Here is a 19,359-nt window from a genome sequence, read left to right as displayed (position 1 = left end):
GGGAGATGTGTTCATAACCAGTAATAATTAAAAAATATTTTATTAGCTCTTACAAGTCTCATCTGAGATCTAAACTTAGATTTAGCTAATTTATCCTAGAAACTCTTCTTGCAACAAAATGTCTAGGCGTCTTCTAGTTCTTAATGGTTTTGTGGCCTTAACTACAACCTTCAACTGAATTCTTTGCTCTAATTTTGTGCCTTATGATAATTCCAGTATTTTACAATTCATGAATTTTCTTCCTTACAATTTATTTTAATAGGCACTTGCTTTCTGTCCTCACAAAGTTCTTAATCTAGTTTTTCTATGTATCTTTTGTTACTTTGTCCTTGTTCTTAATCATTAATCTCCTCCAATTAAACAATCTGTCCTTTTCATCTCTTGTTTCTGCAAGTGGAAGTTTTGAAGATTCCTTACTCTTTTAGTGAACCTAATGGGGTGGGAGTGTCATGATGAATATTTATGACTTTGTAGCAACTGTCTCTGTGAAACTGTGACAGTTTACTCAAAAAAATGGAGAAAGCGAGTACGTTAATAGTTTTATGTTTTGTTTTTGTTTTTTTTCTGTCTTGTATGGGGTTTGGTTTGTTTGTTTGTTTGGGTTTGTTTTTTTTTTCTTTTTATTTTTGTTCATTATTTTTGCACGTTCATCTGCCCGAGTATCCCTTCCTTTTGTTGGTTATACAAAGCTTTGATTGATTTGGTACTATTAAGCTGTACCTACAATATGCTTACTTTGTTTCTGCTAGAATGAGTCATAGCAATAGTTTGTCTTGTTTGTTGCAATAAAAATACCCTAATACCCATGCTAAGCATTGAATGCTTAAACATGCAATTGTTTTCACAATTAATTGTGGCCTCTGAATGGAAGAAAAGATAGTATTTGCAGACATAGATTGAGCACTGTTGCTATTGCAAGAAATGGGAAGTGGGAAGGGTAATAAAGCTTCTTTGAAATCAGTGAATTTGTTCTCCTTTTGACATTTTTAACAAAGCATTGGCTGTTCATGGTGATATTCCCTAAAAGTTCAGATTTTAATAAGACCAGATTTCTAATTTTCTAGATATGACATGCATATAAAGGTATTTTCTTTTCCTGTAGGAGTGCCTACTGTCTAAATACATAAAACCCACGTGGCTGAAAATAAGGTTTTACAGTTACAGAATTTTCTTTAAGCATAGCTTTTTTGCTCGCTCTTTTATCCCTTGTATCCTGATTGAAAGAATATTTCTTAAACACCAGCTTACAATGAAAGTTGTAATGAAGTGCAAAAAAAAAAGTGAATACTAGTTAAATGAAGAAATCACAACCATAACTGAACAGATAGCATACGAAGGCAGGCACTCATACGTGCATCCTACTTATCGTCATCCACTCTAATTCAGAGGGCCCCTTTCAGCTTTTGCTTACACATATACCACTGGGGACTCAAGCCTGGGGGAAAGTGGGGAACTTCAACACTTTTCTAAAGCAAATATAGTTCCAAAAACTGCAGCGCCGGGGCTCCTGATCTAAAAACAGATTTGTACCTGCTATTAATTGGATCCAGGGGTGGACTTAACAGCATGCAGCCAAAAGGGAAAATTTTATATGTGCGTCACAAATGTAATGAAACTTCTTGACCCAGTGCCACTAATAGCTCTGGCTTGTTTGACACAATCTCTCATAGCTTTTTTTAGGCTAGCAGGACAGCAACATCTTACGGCTGTGAAAAGTATTTCATTCTTAGCTGGGTAATGGGAGAGAACAAAGCTGCTTCATTCATTGCTTTGAGTCTTGTAGATGTCAGCTTTTTAGTCTTTCTGGTAAATGTGTGTTATTGTATTGTTATTATGAGTCTTACTCTCTGTTGTGTCAGTTCTGGTTTCCTTATATCAGTGAGCAGAAATCATCTTGCGAGGAGTCATTTTTTTTAACTGCATTTGCTATCTGAAATGAGAATTTCAGTGGGATGAGAGGGCTATGGGTTTTCATTTAAGTTTGCTGCTTATGCTGGAAAAAGCCAGTGGAATAAGTTTAGGTGATAAAATATGTCGTTAGGGGGCTGTGGAATATTGGAGGAGGTGAGCAGGAGCAAACTAGGAGAAAGTTCTACAGTCTATGGATAGAATGTTATTTTAAGGTAAATGATCCTTAAAATACTAAAATTTGCAAAGTGCTTATTAATGGATGATGCTAGAAAAAGTGTTAATCAGAACAAGATGTGCTTCATTATGTTTTGTAAATATTTAAAGTTGTGGTCTTTGTTCAAGGTGCTTTTATACTTACCCTTCTGCAAAACATGGACGTGTTGTGTATGCATCCTTTTCTTGAAGGAATTTAACAATTCAAAAATACTTTCCCTGCCTAATGTTTGGCTGAAATGGAGATTTTGTTAACTTTAGCAAATGTTTTGTTTCTGTTTCAAAATTATTATTTTTTTTTAGTTTTTGTTTGACCTGAATTGGTTTAATTGTTTTTATGAAACATGTTTGATATCTAATGTGTCTTTTTTTTTTTTTTAAGGTAAAACCGATACTTACTGAATTCTGTTTAAAGATGATAACCATATGTTGTTTTTTACAAATATCCGTTGGATTTCCCAACACAGTTTCAGATAGTTTTCACTGATGTATTCAATGGTTTTCACTTACGTATACAATTGTTTGAAGACATCACCGATGTATATGCCTATTTTTTTTGTGCATTGAAGAAACAGGTTTTCTACACTTACTAGTTGGAGTTTGTGTAATACGGTCTGATATCTACATATAGTGTGTGCTTTTGAGATCGATGCCACCCTTGTGTTTTTGCCATACTGAGTATCTTAATGACAATGAAGATACATTCCCTGTTTGCAATATTTATTAGTAGACATTACTAGAAAATATCTGTAAGCTTATGCTGTGAATGTGCAGCTTTTCATAGTTTCCCACTGAAAAAAAGCTTCTTAAGGGGGAGAGGAAAGTTAGAATTCAAATACACATGCCAGTTTCCTTTTGCATCATTTTCAATCTGTGTATTGACCCAGTGTCAGCGTATTTTTAAGAGTAGACCTTTGCTAAGGAAGAAGCCTGTGATGCTCATGCCAAGGCTGTGATTTTTCTCCCATCTTCAATAGTGGATTTTAAAATTCAGAAGTTGATAGATTGGAGTGATTTTCATCTTGGATGTGTTACAGTGTAATCGAGCTTTTAGAGATGGGGTGTCCATGTTGCTCAGAGAATAAGAAATAGCCTTGCAATCTGAACTAGTGTGAACAAATGATTAACATGCTTTGCAGTCCTACAATAAATTAAGCTGATTAGTGTGTAGAGAGGCAAGTATCATAAATGCCCAGTTTCCAAGTAGCTGTTTAACCCTGATACTATGATGATAAGAATCACACAAACTATTGGAAATCTTATTTTCATAAAGCTGAGCTTCATAAAGGTGGGTTTTCTTTAGCAGAGCATAAATGGTAAGTGAACTGTTGCTAGTGTTGGAAGGCATTGTAACAGTAAATTTGAAGAACCATGAAATTCAGGGTTCTGTGTATATATATATATATATATATAAAAATATATATATAGGATATATGTTTTGTGTTGTATTCTTACGCTAACTTCTAAACAGGGATGAATTTTACTCTGTAGTGAATATACGTGCAGAAAACAGTTGTCAGAGTTGTCATCTGTCCTTTTCTAGCTACCGATTGTATGCTGACAGAGGCTTTAAAGGCATTTATAACTGTTATTTTACACCCCAGCTTTCTAGAGATTCTTAGAACTGTCATGCTGTAAAAATGTGTGTGTTAGTTGCTAATCTGGTAAAATACTCAACAATGTAAAATGAGCTTTTTGTCAATATGTGATGTGAAGAAACTGGTTAGCATTATGGCATATGATGGGGGTAGTATGTCTTGCTTCAATCCTGAAATTGTTTTTATTACCTGTTTTTAAGAAGGAGATTGACAAATCTGATCCTTTGCTAATTTAGGCTTTTAATAACCTCTTCTGACTCTTTAAAAAAAGTGCAGTATTCAGTGAGACAAGAGAAAACTTTTATGTGTCCGAAAATGTTCTTGGGAAAGATGTCTTCAGAAAGTGTACTGGAGAGTGACTATAATATTTTCCTGATTGTTGTTGATTGACATGAGCAAACTTGTGCTCACCAAAGGTAAAATACTTGTGCGGAGAAGCTTGGCACCCAGAAGTGCTTAGTGGAATTTAAAGGAACTGTAGCTAGTACTGGGTCTTCTCAGGTTGGATTTTCTTCCAGTGCTTATGCACTGGTGTGATTATAGAGCTTTTCACAGTATCCTTACACTGCACAGGACATTTCTATAAAACTTGTTACTTTTATGAGGTATTGAAGAGAACTCAGCTATTTGTTGAAGCTTGAAAGAATGGATAAATGTAATAGCGTATCCCATTTAATCTTACCTTCCAAAGCAAAGCATCCAGGTAGAGATAAGATGAAAGTATGATTAAATTAATCTTGCAGTGTTTAGAAAGCTGGTAATGAATAACACAAAGAAATATATTACTTAAATCTGCGGTAGTATTGTGTTAAGTGCTTTTAGGTAAGATTATAAACTTAATCTCATGTTTTTTCTCTTGTAGTTTAATAACACTTTTGAATTCTCTCTATCTGGGGAAAATGAAGAGGGACGAAGAAGAAAAGGCTTGTTTATGTGTAGGAAAATGCTGTATCACACATTCTAAACTGAATTATTTTTATTTAATCAGAAATGTATTCCATGTTTGTTAAAGAAACAACCTTTTCTGATTTCATTAAGCTTCTCAGACATGCAGACTTTCAGCCAGGGAATGTGCTTTGTTTTGAACCCAGTCAACGATCCCTATAAAAATGTTTAATTAACTCTTTGCCAATGTCAATATATTTCTATTATACTCAGAGGGCCGGATAAGCTCCCTCTGGTGGCTCATTTACATTGACATTCTGTTCTTTCCTTTAGTGCGAAGAAGGCTGCTGACCCCAGGTATCAGTCAGGTATCAGTTCCTTGTGGGCTTACGTTTTAACTGAAAAACATCAATAATTCTTTTTACAGAATGAAATAAGAGCATTTAAATTCACAGCAGTTTCATTTTGTTAGCAAAATAAATGAAGTGGTACAAAGTAAGCAAATAAAATTGAATGACTTCCTTCTAAGTCTAAATTGCACAATACGTGAGTAGCAGTAATTTAGGAGTGGCACCCACTTACAATATCACTTACTCTTAAACTTAGGAAATATTTGGATACAAAAAAAATTATTCAAGAATGTGAAGTCTATGGTTTTAAAATGGTTTAATCCTGTAGCTGAACTACAATTTTGAATTAAAATGAATTCTGGCATGAGAATTCATTTAATCTATTTCATAGCAGTAAAGAGAGAAGCATTTAAAGAGAGTGAGCATACCTGTCACTTATGTGTAGTCATCTTAAAATTATGAAGCCAGGAGACTTCATGGCTCAAAAACCACCGAGTTTAAAGTGAATTTGCCACCTCTGTAATGTTAATTTCCAGAGATCCTTTCAAATTCCACATTGTTGTAAGTTAATGGGATCCTTATCATACTGGCAATGAACCGTTCTCTCTCTGAAGCAGTGAGAGAAGTATCAAAGCCAAACAACATGCAGACTGCACAGAATGTTAAAAATTTGGTTCGATACAGATTCTTTTTTTAAGCTATTTTCAATAAAGCTGATTACTGAATAGAATATAAAAAATTCAGAGAAATTATGGTTATTAGATTATGAATATTTAGCCAAAGGTAAAATTCTGTTTCTGAAGTAAAGGAAGGAAGAAGGGGTCACAGGGGATGGGAATAGGAGGGAAATGGAGGTATTGTAGGTTTATAAAATAGGGATGTAAAAGAAAGTGACAAATACAGCATAATCAGCAACAGATACCTGTAGGAATTTGAGAAGAAATGTATTATAAAATGTTTTGAATGAATATTCATTTGCATTTTTAAATTAGTATCTTACATTTTTGTATGTTAAACGTTCTAGCAGCTGAGGCTCACAAAGCAAGTAATCTTTAGCAAACATGGAGAATCTCTAAAAGTAGACTTTCAATATTCACACAGATGGACATGTTTGTAAGATTTTATTTTGATGACAAATTGTGTGTTTTTCTTCATTCTTTGACAAATAATGATTGAGAGCACAGTTCATAGTATAATCTCCCATATACTGTGCACCTGCATGTCTGTGTTAAAAACAAACAAACTTGGTCTTTTAATTATATGTTGCCAGTAACAAAAGCAGTTGGGTTAGCAAATAATAATTTCCTATTGTGCAGGTTTTTTGGAACAGTTTCCCACTGTGTCCAAGTTCAGCATCTCCTTGATGTTGGTGGTCAGAACTTCCAAGAAGTGAGATGCCTAATTTTTTTGTAATATACTTTTTAATGGCATAGGTTCACTGTGGAGGAAAAAGGCCCACAACACTTCATCATTTAAAAAACAACTAAGCATATCACGCTCTTTAAGGTCTTTATTCTGGGTAACTGAAACAGACATAGATGGGATTAAAGAGATTATTGGTTAACCTAGAAATGTCTGACTTGAATCTCAAATTCACATGATTTAAAATGCAGAATTATTGGCACGGTGTCAAAAGGCAGGTTGACTTGAAGTTTAACTAGACAGGGAAATACACACTACAGGAAAGGTCCATTTTAATACCTCAATACCACTAGTTTTCTATCAGTGCTTTTATCAAAGAGGTAAGTGATTATCATGACAAAGCAGAGCCAGGTTTCAAGATTCTTAATCCTGTTGTTCCTCAGAGGCAGGAAAAGAATTTTTCTATAGCTTTAAAACTTTATTAAACTTGTAGGGATTTTTTTTTACATTATAATATAGTTTAAGACTAACAGCTAAACCTTGCCAGTCTGGTATCTGAGATTTCTTGTCTTTGAATACTCTTAGAATAAATTTTTGAATTACAGCTGTCCTGGTAAACAGGTGCTTGTCTTTTTTGCCTGATGTATATTTAAAATTCAGAAAAATCTCCCTGTGTACGTTGGCAGCTGTTTAAACTTGCATTCAAACTAATTTTGGAATATCAGAGACTAAAGATGGAATAAACACGTAAATTATATATTTAAAAATTTGTAAAGGAATTATGTAAATGGCAATAGACTTAATTTTGTTCTTTGTAAATTATTTTGTAACTCTGGATATATATACAAAAAATACAATAAATACGAAAATGTGCACACATACACATGCCTTGCAGCATCTGTAAACCCCTATTACAGTTATGATTATTAATGCATTTAATAAACTTTTATGTTAGAGCACGTAGTAAACCTTAGTTTACACTGCCATCCCAGTTTTACTGGGTAAACCACAATGACCAGTGATGTAAAACTGGGATGGCAGCATGAAGTAGATCCTGGTTTATATCTGGCTAGTCTCCTTTAAGCTCAGTTAACTCAGACTGAGAAACAGAAACTATAGTAGTGGAACAGTGAGAACAATATTTTAAATCTTTCCCACATGGCTTTGCAAGAAAATCAGCAAAAGAAAATAATAAAATTGTATATAATTCCATTATTTCCTGTTAGAATTCCAAGTGCAACAGCATACAGCTAGCAATAAACATGATTTATTTCAAGGCCAGAGTAACTTTTTTTTTTTAATTGACCACATATTAAAACATTGTTGAATTTAACTTCTGATCTAATTATTTCTTTACTATTATTTTTTTTCTTGCTTTCTCAATATTTATGAAAAATACTAAACTTTTCAAAGAAGTGTTAAGAGTTTACTTTCTTCATATCTATTTTTGTAATATAGCACCTGGGACATTCTTATGTTGTTTTGCATTTTAGGGGGAGGAAGGAATGCTGAAACAGTTTTCCTTCACATTTTGCTTCTTGTAACTGGGAGAACAGAAGCTGTTGGCTGGGACAAGCTCACAAAAATTAAATTACTGTAAAGGCATGCTGTTTGTCTTTGGCTTCTCCGCCTGAGCTTGCTTCTGGTGATGTCTTGGGAAAGAACGAGCACAGCAAAGAGTTAACTTTTTACTGTACACCTCAGAAAGGCACATTTGCAATCCCTCCCAGCCTTGTCCTCCTTGTTACACCTCATTCGCTCATCACTGCTCTTCAGTTCAAGGCAGATCCTTTGACCTAAGCAGATTATTGTAGATGCATGAAGGACACAGCAAACTAGCTGTGCTTTTGAAGGAGGAGGATTTTGGCTCCAAAATAGGACACTAAGCTTTTCAGCCTTATGCTGCTTTACCTAGTCTGCAGAAGGCAGTGTCTCTGGGTGCTTTGTGGACTCCTGTGGAATCGGATGGGAAACAAAAGCAGAAGTGGCAGCTGCTGCAAATGTGGGAGCCTGTGCCATTAGAGGGAGTCAATTGCTAATGAGGGCCTGCGAGACCTGGGTTTCCTTGGTTTCCTTGACAGTTATTAGGTAACACAGAAATTGAATTGTCTCCCACAACGCTCTTGAGTGATAGTGAGGCAACGGGGTGCTCCAGGGATGCAGCAGAGGAGTTATGACTTGCAGCAACTCATCACTCTAAGCATGTGAAACCCTCTGGATTATTGTGCCTTACTTCTTTCTTTGCTGTTTCTTGTTTGTTTGCAATTTGTTTTGCTTTTTATTTTTTTTTTTAATGGAAGACCCTGGCATGTGCTGCATGGTTTCTCAAACAATATTTTCCCCTTTTAATTTAGAGCTGAGCTTGGCAAAGCAAGGATATGAACAATTATGCAGGTGGGCTACTCAGGGGGAATGAAGATATAAGGCATCCAAACAGGTATTGGCAATCTGAAGCACTGTAAAAATGCCCCTCCAACAGATTTCTGTAGTTCCAGTGCGGGAGACTGCCAGCAATGGGAGAAGTTCAGTGGGCAGAAACAAAGAGAAGAACAAGGAAGTCGAGGTAAGAGGAAGGTTTCGATTTGCTATGGTACAATGAATCTGCTTTTGGTAGCCAGTGGGTTTGGCTGCTCTGCAGGATGCGACGTGCTGTAACGTTACGCAGTACACATGGGTGCAGCGTGCTTTAGCACACTGGAGCAAGCTCCTGTGATAACATCTTAACATTACATAGAAAATTAGTGTATTTGAAAAAAAAGGAAATTGCAAACTCCATTGGGAGTGTTTAACATTTTTATTTAGTTGCATGTAGTCTGCTAGTACTGACAGTCATTGTTATAAGCTGTCAAGTAGCAGCTGATTTAGAAACGGTTGGGTAAAAAAGTAGTTTTAATGAGATTCCTATCTCTGTTTCAAAACAACAAAAATACCATGCTAAAGCCTTTCTAATGTGTGTGTGTCATTCCTGTATGCATGAGCTCTAAAACTTACTCTTTATTAACATTTAAAAGGCATCAGCATTTAGTTTTATATCACTTGACTGACTTTCTTTGATTCATAAACATACAAAAGTGTTCCATCAGTAGAAATTGTGTCCTGTTTTTCAGTTAGGAAGACACTGTAGGTTCATATTATATCAATAGGTAGAACAAAAAGTACAGGAAATCAGTGTAATTTTAATGGCCGTCTTACCTGTAGGAATCTCCTTTGCTGTGTGTAGATTAAACATGCATTGTGCAAGACCAAAAAAAAAAAGAGGCATCCCTTTGCATCTGAAAACATAAGTAGTCTGTTTATAGACATAGCAGTAAATGTACATAACATAGACATCTGCTTTTTACAGCCATGTTTCTTGTCTCTTGTGTTTTTCTTACCCTCTTGCTGAATGGAAAATAAGGAACTATTGGGAAAACAAACATAATGTCTTTTAAGTATTATCTAAGAGACTGTGTGACAGACTCATCCCTGAAGAAAGAAGTAGTGTTTTAAGTTTCTTGTTTTTTTTTTGGCATGGTTTTCAGGATACTAAGTTCAACAGATGATTGATACTTACAGCATGTCTGTGTGATTGGGGAAAAGTATTAGTAAGCTTGCAGGCTTTTTTTTTCTTCTTCAAGATACCCTTTTTTGCTCAATATTTGGCTTCAACATGTTCACTGTGATTATTCTGTTTTTGGTTTGTTTTTTTTTTTTGTTTGATCACCTATGTATAAGCAATGCTTTTCTGAAGTAGTCTCCAGTTGCTTATTGGTAGCACTGTTTTCGGAGTTCATAACATCTAGAGATTTATGTTCTGAAATGGGAACTTTTTGCTCTGGTTTGTTTTTATTCTTCCATTGATTGGTTTAAGACAAAGGTTCAGGTGGAAACTGTTCTTTCTATTAAGACTCAAGATGTGGAAAGCAGAAGTGTATAATGTTACCTAGCTTAAAGTGCTTTCTTTTTTTATTTGAATATGAGACATGCAACATTCACATAGGGGTAAGATGAGTGTGATAGTTCATTTAGGGGGATGGGAGAAGCGTGGAGCTTCTGAATTGCAATTGTCTTGTGCTTTTGTAGGTGTTTTTCCCTGTGAGGGCTGGGTTGCATAATTTAAGCAAGACCCCAGAAAACAGTCTTCTCTTGAAAGCTGTAGAAGTTACAGCAGAAATGAGCAAATTGGCTGGGATAATTAATTTCCAGAAAGGTCTCTTCTGAAATGAATATTAAAACCCAAACAGCAGCACCAACAACAAAAAATCAAACACACACAAAAAGCCCACAAAGCCAAAAACCAAACCAACTCCACAAAACGCCTAACCAAACTTAAAGTATATGCTGCTTATTGAAATATATTTGCCAAAGTTCTCTTTGCTGGGCAGAGCCTAATCATCCTGGTCAAATATCTGCTCATCCATTAAGGCTTATGGCTATGATTTATACATTGTAGAACAAGTGATAAAGACTAAAGTTTCTGACATAGTATCTATAGTTTATGTAAATTATGATGATGTCCAAGGTTGTTTTGTGGATGCAATTTGGGAGTAGTGAACCGGCCAGACAGAGGCCATCTTATTGTTCAGAAAGAGGTTACTCATGCTGATGATGGTCTTCTATGCTTACAAGTCCTACACAGTATGGTCCTCATAAAGACAAACGTCCTTGCTTGTAGTCCGTGTTTTCTGTCTGTGTTATTTCTGTGATTGCTTGCTTTCTCTCTTTGAGTAGCAGGCTTTCTGAGGTGAAAGCTAAGTGAAATAGTTAAATCATAGAGTAATTAGGGTTGGAAAGGACCTTTAGATCATCTAGTTCCAACCCCCCTGCCGTGGGCAGGGACACCTCATGCTGAATCATATCACCCAAGGCCTTGTCCAGCCTGGTCTTGAACACTGCCAGGGATGGAGCATTCACAACCTCCCTGGGCAACCTATTCCAGTGCCTCACCACCCTTACTGTAAAGAACTTCTTCCTTGTATGCAATCTAAACTTCCCCTGTGTAAGTTTTAACCCATTACCCCATGTCCTGTCACTACAGTCCCTAGTGAAGAGTCCCTCTCCAGCATCCCTATAGGCCCCCTTCAGATACTGGAAGGCTCCTATGAGGTCTCCACGCAGCCTTCTCTTCTCCAGGCTGAACAGCCCCAACTTCCTCAGCCTGTCTTCATATGGGAGGTGCTCCAGTCCCCTGATCATCCTCGTGGCCCTCCTCTGGACTTGTTCCAACAGTTCCATGTCCTTTTTATGTTGAGGACACCAGAACTGCACACAATACTCCAGGTGAGGTCTCACAAGAGCAGAGTAGAGGGGCAGGATCACCTCCTTCGGCCTGCTGGTCACGCTCCTTTTGATGCAGCCCAGGATACAGTTGACTTTCTGGGCTGCAAGTGCACGCTGCCAGCTCATGTTCATTTTCTCATCAACCAACACCCCCAAGTCCTTCTCTGCAGGGCTGCTCTGAATCTCTTCTTTGCCCAACCTGTAGCTGTGCCTGGGATTGCTCCAACCCAGGTGTAGGACCTTGCACTTGGCATGGTTAAATGGGCTTCCTAGAGCAGTGAAAGCATCAAGCTGTGTTAGGTCCAGCGAGACATGAAAAAAATGAAATGTCTGAAAGGTCTTCCATTTGCTAGGATAACAGTTATTAGGATTGTATGCCAAATTCTGTTATTTCTAGAGAATTTTATATGATGTCCTTACAGCATCATGAAAATTTATGAAGAGTTTGTCTTCTATCAAATTGCAGAGCTTGCTGCAATGAATGATTTCCAAGTTCACAGTGAATTACGCAAGTCTAGCTAACTTAAGATCCCAGTTGCATATGATTCATGATGCAGCTCATTCTGTATTGCTTTCCTGTAGTTTTTTGATGCTCAGTCATGCTTTATCTGAAGGTTTTAGTATGTACCTATGCACACTTACAGGTGATTGCCAAATACTGGTCTGTTTTTTAAGAATATTAAGTGTGGTATGAATTATGAGCCCAAAATGGATATCTGACCAATATTAGGAGTAGAGGCATGATAATAATGGATAGAGGGAGCTTTTTAAGGCAATTTTCTTATGCAGTATCACTTGCAGGAGCAAAACCAATGCAGTCTATTCCTGTAATTTTGGGGTGATTTGCCTCAAGATTTAGTGGAAGTTGTAGCTGACAATGAATTTTGCATCAACTTTAACTACAGAGCTTCTTTGTATGTAATCTAAAGATGTAGTAGGTTTTTTCCACAATGAAACAATGAAAATGCTTAGGTATAACCAATTGCAGCAGCTCTGCACTACATTCCATATGCAGGTATAATCTTCTGCTAGCTTATTTCACTGATTTTAGGAAGGCTTAACTGTCATTAATGCTACTTGTTTTTCTCATAACATTTAAGTGAACAAGCTCTCTTTGTTTCTTATTCTTTTACTGATGTTCTTGGAAAGGGTTGTTGCAGAAACAAAGACTAAAGTGCATAATATGCGATGCATTTGTAGCATGGTGTGAACTATTGAGTAGTTCAGCTTTCTTTAGTAGTTGAGAAAAATCCCAAGTTTACAGTGACATGTGTAATTGTGTTTCTCTGATGGATAAAAACAGTTGGGTGTCTGTTTTCAGAAGAGCTTTTTAGTGGAACTGTTGTTTAAAGTAAAAAGTCAGTAACCTAAAAATCAAATTATGCCATCCGGACTCCAGATCTCTAAAGTTTTTGAAAACAGGTTTCAGTGCCTTAAGACCAGTGCTGTATTAACATTTGTACTCCATTATATATGCATATAATATTTCAACAGTTATGTTGGACTTCTGTTTGGTTTTCTCTACTATGATAAAAAAGGCTAAAGAAATATATGATTATTGAAGAATGTGGTTCATTAAATGCCTGCGCTGGCTGATAATTTCATTATTTATTTGTGAACATATACAGTGAAGTTCATAAAGTAGCCTCTGTTTAGATTGTGTGTGTACATGCATAGTTATTCTAAAATGAGTTAAGTACAGAAAGAAATTTTTGTACGGTAGAGAAAACTGAACAAGGTGGCAGCTAAGTGAGAATACTGATTAATGTTAACCTTGAGTTTGCAAGGGTCATAGAATAAACTGCCATGACTACTGTGGAAAAAATACCTTGAATGTAGTCTACTCAGAGTGGTACAACTAAGATTATAAACCAAAAAATAATTGTCATGGTATGGCAGATACTTGCTGCCAAAATAAATTTGTAGACACTATGCTTCTTGAGCTTAAGCACTGGCTTTCAAAATGTGTTACTTGAAAATTCATATGCTGTTTTTAAAAACTTTAGCATAATGAACTCTTGTCCATGGGAAGCAAAAATTAGGTCTGTTTATCTAAGTGTAATAATTTCAGAGTACAAGATATCTTAATAAAGGCACTGACAAGTATGAGTCAATCTCAATTTAGTTACCTTGCAAGAATTTTCATTAAAAGATAAAAAAAATGCCTTTGCAACAGTAATACAGTTTTTGGACACACTCATATGGTAGTACTACCGGCTTGTTATAGTGATGAGTGTGAAGGTCTATTAACCCAAACCTGATATCCTAAAAATGTAAAATTTTATATTCTCTACTTACCATTAACAAATAATGAATTTGCCATGCTATTGTTGCTTTATTTTTAGTTTTGCTTTTTTGTTTGTAACTTAGGTAAATGTTTTTTTGACTTATGAGTGCTCTGTTTCTATAGACACAGTGTATATTGTTGCTCTGGCAGAGGTGATGATTAATATTAGTTTCCTTCACATAATTTCATAGAATGTATTAAAATGTACAGAGGAATTCTCTTTTTCTCGAACACATCCAAAAAAATAAGTGCTGCTACTGCTGGGGAGGGATGCTGGGAAGGACTCTTCATTAGGGACTGTAGTGATAGGACAAGGGGTAACGGGTTAAAACTTAAACAGGAGAAGTTTAGATTGTATATAAGGAGGAAATTCTTTCCCGTTAGGGTGGTGAGGCACTGGAATAGGTTGCCCAGGGAGGTTGTGAATGCTTCATCCCTGGCAGTGTTCAAGACCAGGTTGGACGAAGCCTCGGGTGATACCGTTTAGTGTGAGGTGTCTCTGCCCATGGCAGGGGGTTTGGAACTTGATGATCTTAAGGTCCTTTCCAACCCTAACTATTCTCTGATTTTATGATTCTATGTGCCTCTTTCCCTGTCAGATCCTCACTCCAGTTATTGTACTTTGGCATGCAATTTGCTTCTGCACATTGCACAGGTCTGTGCTGTGAAGGAAATACTGGATCTGTATTCAGGTTCTGTTCTTCAGCAGTGTTTTCATGTTCTACCATCTCAAAGGCAGCAAGACAGTAAGAGATCTGCAACTTTTGAGGCTTTAAATGTTATCAGAAAAATACCTTGACATTCATAGAGAGACTGTGGTCAGTTAGACTTGAACTTGGTGGTTTTGCTTTGTGGTTTGTACTTTAAAAAAAATTGAGTATGTTGCTCAAAATTATGTACGCTCATTTTTTGTGAAGAACCTGCATTTTTTTGTAAGCAGATCTTCTCTTCAAGTCAGAATTGAGACTGAAACCTAATGATTATTTCAAATGCCACATTAGAGTAGCTGCTATCTTTTTTTTTTAAACACCAGACTAGAGTTACTGCTAACATTTACTTTAAAGCTTGTAGATAGTTTGGGAGATGTTGACATGCTTTTTAAGAAAAGGGGCAGTAGCTGAATGTTCTTGATAGGAATGAATTACATTTACCTCTTATCTCACTTCTTACTCGCTTAACTTCAAGCAGATATAACAATAAATTAAATACTTTTAAAGGCAAGTACTTTCTTGTGTGCTAAAAAGAAAGCAGGGCTTATACATCTCTATTAAATGATTTTTGTGGCAGTTGTGAAGTACATACAGGGATATTTGATACTTGATACATGTCTGTAATTAATAAAAACCGTAAAGGTGTTACATGTCTGTTTATGTTGGTTTATTGCCTTTCAACCTTACAGCCAGGCAATGTACTGCCTTCACACTCCCCACCTCCCCCGCCTCCACCACCCTCCCGCCGATTTAGTCCAGAAACATTTGTTAGTGGCTTTGATCACTTTACCACAAGGTGAAATAAGAGTAACTCCTGATTTGTGAAAATGTCACATGCACTGATAAAATAACAGATATTTCTTGTCTGGATGGCTTGAGGCATGTGATGCAAGGAATAAAAGCCTTAGAATTCCTGGAAATTGACAAAATTATTCTTCAGCCAGATAGCAGACATTTGTGATTGTGGTGCTGTTTATCTTAAATTCTCTTCTTGAAGTTTCTTAGGTGTAATCGAACAGATAAATAGACATGCTGATGTATTACCTAACATACAGGTGTGTTTTTTTTTTTTTGGGGGGGGGATGTTTTTTGTTTATTTGTTCTACAGGAAGCATAAGGATGCTTGTTTTTAAGTATAGCTGCCTGGAAAGAGTCGTGTAATTGCAGTCTTTTTAGGAGTTATAATTTTTTATTCAACAAGAGATGTGGGGGTGGGAGAATGGGGAGAGAGAGATCCAGCATATGAATCAGATTACTGATGTACTTTGGCACATAGTGCTTTTTCTTCATAGTTTGTCTTAGATGATTTTACATACAATATATGACAAAATCTCTAATCCTGTCTATTGTCAATACTGTATTTCTCAAAAGACATCCAAGGTTACTCTTTTTTTCTTGAAGTGACCACAGTTTGGACTTCTATGCCATGTTTGCATGGAAATCCGCCTGTGTCTGCAGTTGTAAGACACTGCTTCCTGGTAAATTCCTTTCATGTAATTTTGTTATGATAAATTGCTGTTGTGTTTAATTTTTGAAGTGTTCCCAAAGTATAGCTGTAAGTCAGTCTGTGATGTGCTTAGTTTTCTTTAAGATGCTTTAGAAAGTTAAGTTCTTTATCAGTAAGTCTTCTGACTCCTGTTTGGGAGCTGTTATTACCTGGTCTGCTATGTGGTTCTTGTGACAGTGTGAGAAAGGAGGAGTAATACGAAATACAGGCTAGGTTTGTGCTAATAATTTTGGATCCTTGTTTCTTTTTCATATTTACTTTGCTGCCAGTAAGAAAAAAAGAGATTGCTTGCTGTACTTCTATTAGCATGCTGTAAGATAATGCCAGTTCTTCAGAGGCTGCTTTTCTGATAGGGTTATGTAAAGGCTACTGGCTGCATAGAATGATTGTCACACTTTTTGTGAAAAGGTGACAGTAAAAGCATATTTCACCAGTATGAGTTGCTGTGTATTGACTATGCATCAAATAACAGTATTGATTTTAAAATTGGTCTTTTCACTGATAAAGGATTTGAAGCTCAATATTTGATATCTGAGTAGCCTCCTTCCTCTTTGTTTCTAGCCAATACTTGCAAACTTCTGGCACATGTCTTCTGATGCTGCTGAAGTTTGACTAGAGAAGTGTCATGAAGAAAGGTCTTATAATTCCTTTTAGTTCTGGAATTATCAGTTCAAATAAATTGAAGGTTTGGACTTGTGGGTGTATTTTCTCTTGCCTACTCTGTAATGGTTCTGAGTTTAAAATATTAGGTTTCAGATTTCATTTGATTTAGATTTCCTTCTAACGTTAGCCTGAGATTTTACAGAGGAAGCATTGCTGTATTAAAGAACGATTGTAATTTTTTCTTGTTGTGTTTTTTTTTTTTTTTTTTAAAAACATGTAAAACTCCGAGAAACCAAAACCACACACACACAAATCTAGCTTTTTTTAATTAGTGGGTAGTTGTCTTGTGTTCAGCTATAAGCTTCCATAGCTAACTTAGTTTTCTCAATTACTTAGGTCCTGAATTAGATTAAAACAGTGGCTGTGATTGAAACAGTTTTCAGAATGTGTTGTAGTGCTTAAGCCTGGTAGCTGAATGGAGCTGACCTGGAACTGGAAACAGTTCAGGAAGCTGAAAAACTGATTATTTGCTCTAGGTAGATTTCATACTGAATTCTATTATGAACAATGTTCTGTGACCTGTTCTCTGTTGCAGATTCATTTATTTATTTATTTTCTGATTATGACATATTGCAAATAAAGTTCAAATGAAAGTTATCTAAGGCAGAACTTTGTTGTCAGCAAAACTTGTGCTCCAAGAATCATTTCAGAGAAGTACTCTCAAATCTAGATAGTGCCTAAAAAGCACATATACCCCTAAAGACAACTCTCAGGCATTGAAAACTGGTTGATTGCAACTATTTGATTAGTTAAGGAACAACATTGTAGAGGCTCAAAAAAGACTGTGTAGTTAGGTACATAGTCAGCTGATGCATAGAATTATATATAAGTATTATTTACAATAATATTAATTCTTCTTCATAACAATGAACAATAATGAATTTGACCTAATATTTTATTACTTTTTTTACCTAAGGCAGAGCAGAATTTCCCATCTTGAAGGTCTTTCTCAAAGACTCTTTGAATGTAGCTTGTTCTTGTTGTGAAAGTGAAAAATTCCGTGTTGCACAAACAACACATTCAGCTCATGTTATAAGCTTTGGAAGGGGGTGTCCATTATGCTTGACTTCAGTGAATTGTTATAAGCATATTAAAAATACGATTCTAATTTAAATATGTGCACACTTAACTCAAATGGTGTGAAATCTGTTGTTTCTCCTGCTTTTAAATGAGGCGGTTATCGTGGATCTGCCGAATTGGGGTCCTGCTCACAGCAGAGTGCCTCGGTTCAGCACCACGGACATCACCCGGATCCTGGGCTGCCACGCTCCTTCCCGCGGGGGTTGTGCTCGACTGTGGAAACATGTTTTGGAAAACACACAAAGGTCCTGTTTAATATTTGAATTTAAGTTAATTATTTTGAAGTTTTCTTCCTTGAGTTTTGTACTATTTTCAGTAAAAAGAGAAAAGGTAAGATTTCGTACTGGGGAATGGAATTTGACAGTGTAACCTTACTTTTAATGGCAGTGCAAATATTGTCTGTTTCATGTCCTAGGGTGGGATGGCTTACCTTTAATAAGAAGATAGGGGATGGTTCTTAGCCTGCTTTCAAATATAGTAGATCTCTCGACTCTTCTCCTAAGCTTTGAATACACAAGAGTCATGGCCTTCATTTCCCCATCAGCGCAACTTCTTAAATTGTGGCAGCAGTGACACTATGCAGGCAATGGAGGCATTTCCTTGTTTACAGTGTTTTTTTCACTTTATCCATACTGTGGCATGAAACTTTTAAGTCATTAGCATGAAGTCTATATCTTCATTTATCTCACTTATTAGCCATAGTTTTCCAGCTGTCTAGTAAAGGATTATTTGAATGTTAGAAGGATGGGATTATTTTAGCAGCAGTAATAAGAAAACAATCTCTTGGACCAAGTAGATTAATTGTCTGGCTCCATGGAAATGTGATCCAAAAAAAACCATTTTTAGGTACTTGCTGGATATATTTGGGATGACATCTGTATGTTGCTGCACTGTCATGCTCCAGCAGTTGAAAGCAGTTATGGTAATGTCTCATATGACCACATATGAGATAATAAGACAAATCAATTTATTTGTCTTATTAGAGAGATTTGTTGACTAGTGGCAGGCCAGTCAGGAAAAAAAAAAAGGCAAACAAAACTCACACGTGCTGTCTGCCATCATTTTTATTAAAAAAACCTACCCAAACACAAAAAACCCAACAAAAAAAAAACCACCTCTTGCAGGTTCTTAAAAAGAGACTTTTATGTTTTAGTATTTCTGAGTTTTAAGTATTTCAAACACATTAATTCCATTTGCTTAGGAGAATCCCTTTTTTTTTTATCTTTTAGAGAAAACTCAAATTCTTGGTAATATTCCCAGTCATTTGACTTGTCTAGTTGTAGGCAAGACTAACACAGTGCAAATAGTTAATTGGTCAAATCTTGTGAAAATAGTGCATCTTGTTTGTGAAATGTATTCTGTTGATGTGTTTGCCTTTTTGTGACAGTGAACTGAACCATGCAGTGCTGGTGACTAGGGACCAAGATATCTGAGTATGCTATACCACATGATAGATATAGATAGAGAGGACTGTGATAAGGCCCAAAAATGAGTTTGATAACTGCAAAGACTGTGTGCCTGGGAGGACACTATA

At 36.1% G+C, this 19,359-nt stretch overlaps 1 protein-coding gene across 4 annotated transcripts in view; it reads left to right on the top strand.

The window, feature by feature from the left end:
• The window catches only part of MARCHF1 (membrane associated ring-CH-type finger 1), a 152,341-nt gene that overhangs the window by 10,130 nt on the left and 122,852 nt on the right, over positions 1-19,359 (top strand). Inside the window, exon 1 of one of the 4 annotated variants that reach the window (XM_062612439.1) lies at positions 8,799-8,882. The exons of 2 other annotated variants lie outside the window; for them this stretch is intronic. The gene's annotated coding sequence lies outside the window, so the exon portion shown is untranslated. Of the gene's footprint in view, positions 1-8,798; positions 8,883-19,359 lie in introns of those variants that run through there. One more of the 4 variants, XM_062612748.1, reaches the window with a different exon arrangement.

Source organism: Pezoporus occidentalis, unplaced genomic scaffold (genome assembly GCF_034315485.1).
Source record: "Pezoporus occidentalis ecotype Australia unplaced genomic scaffold, CSIRO_AGI_Poc_V1 ctg1, whole genome shotgun sequence".
Taxonomy (NCBI): Eukaryota; Metazoa; Chordata; class Aves; order Psittaciformes; family Psittacidae; genus Pezoporus; species Pezoporus occidentalis.
This window is presented reverse-complemented; position numbering and strand designations above follow the sequence as displayed.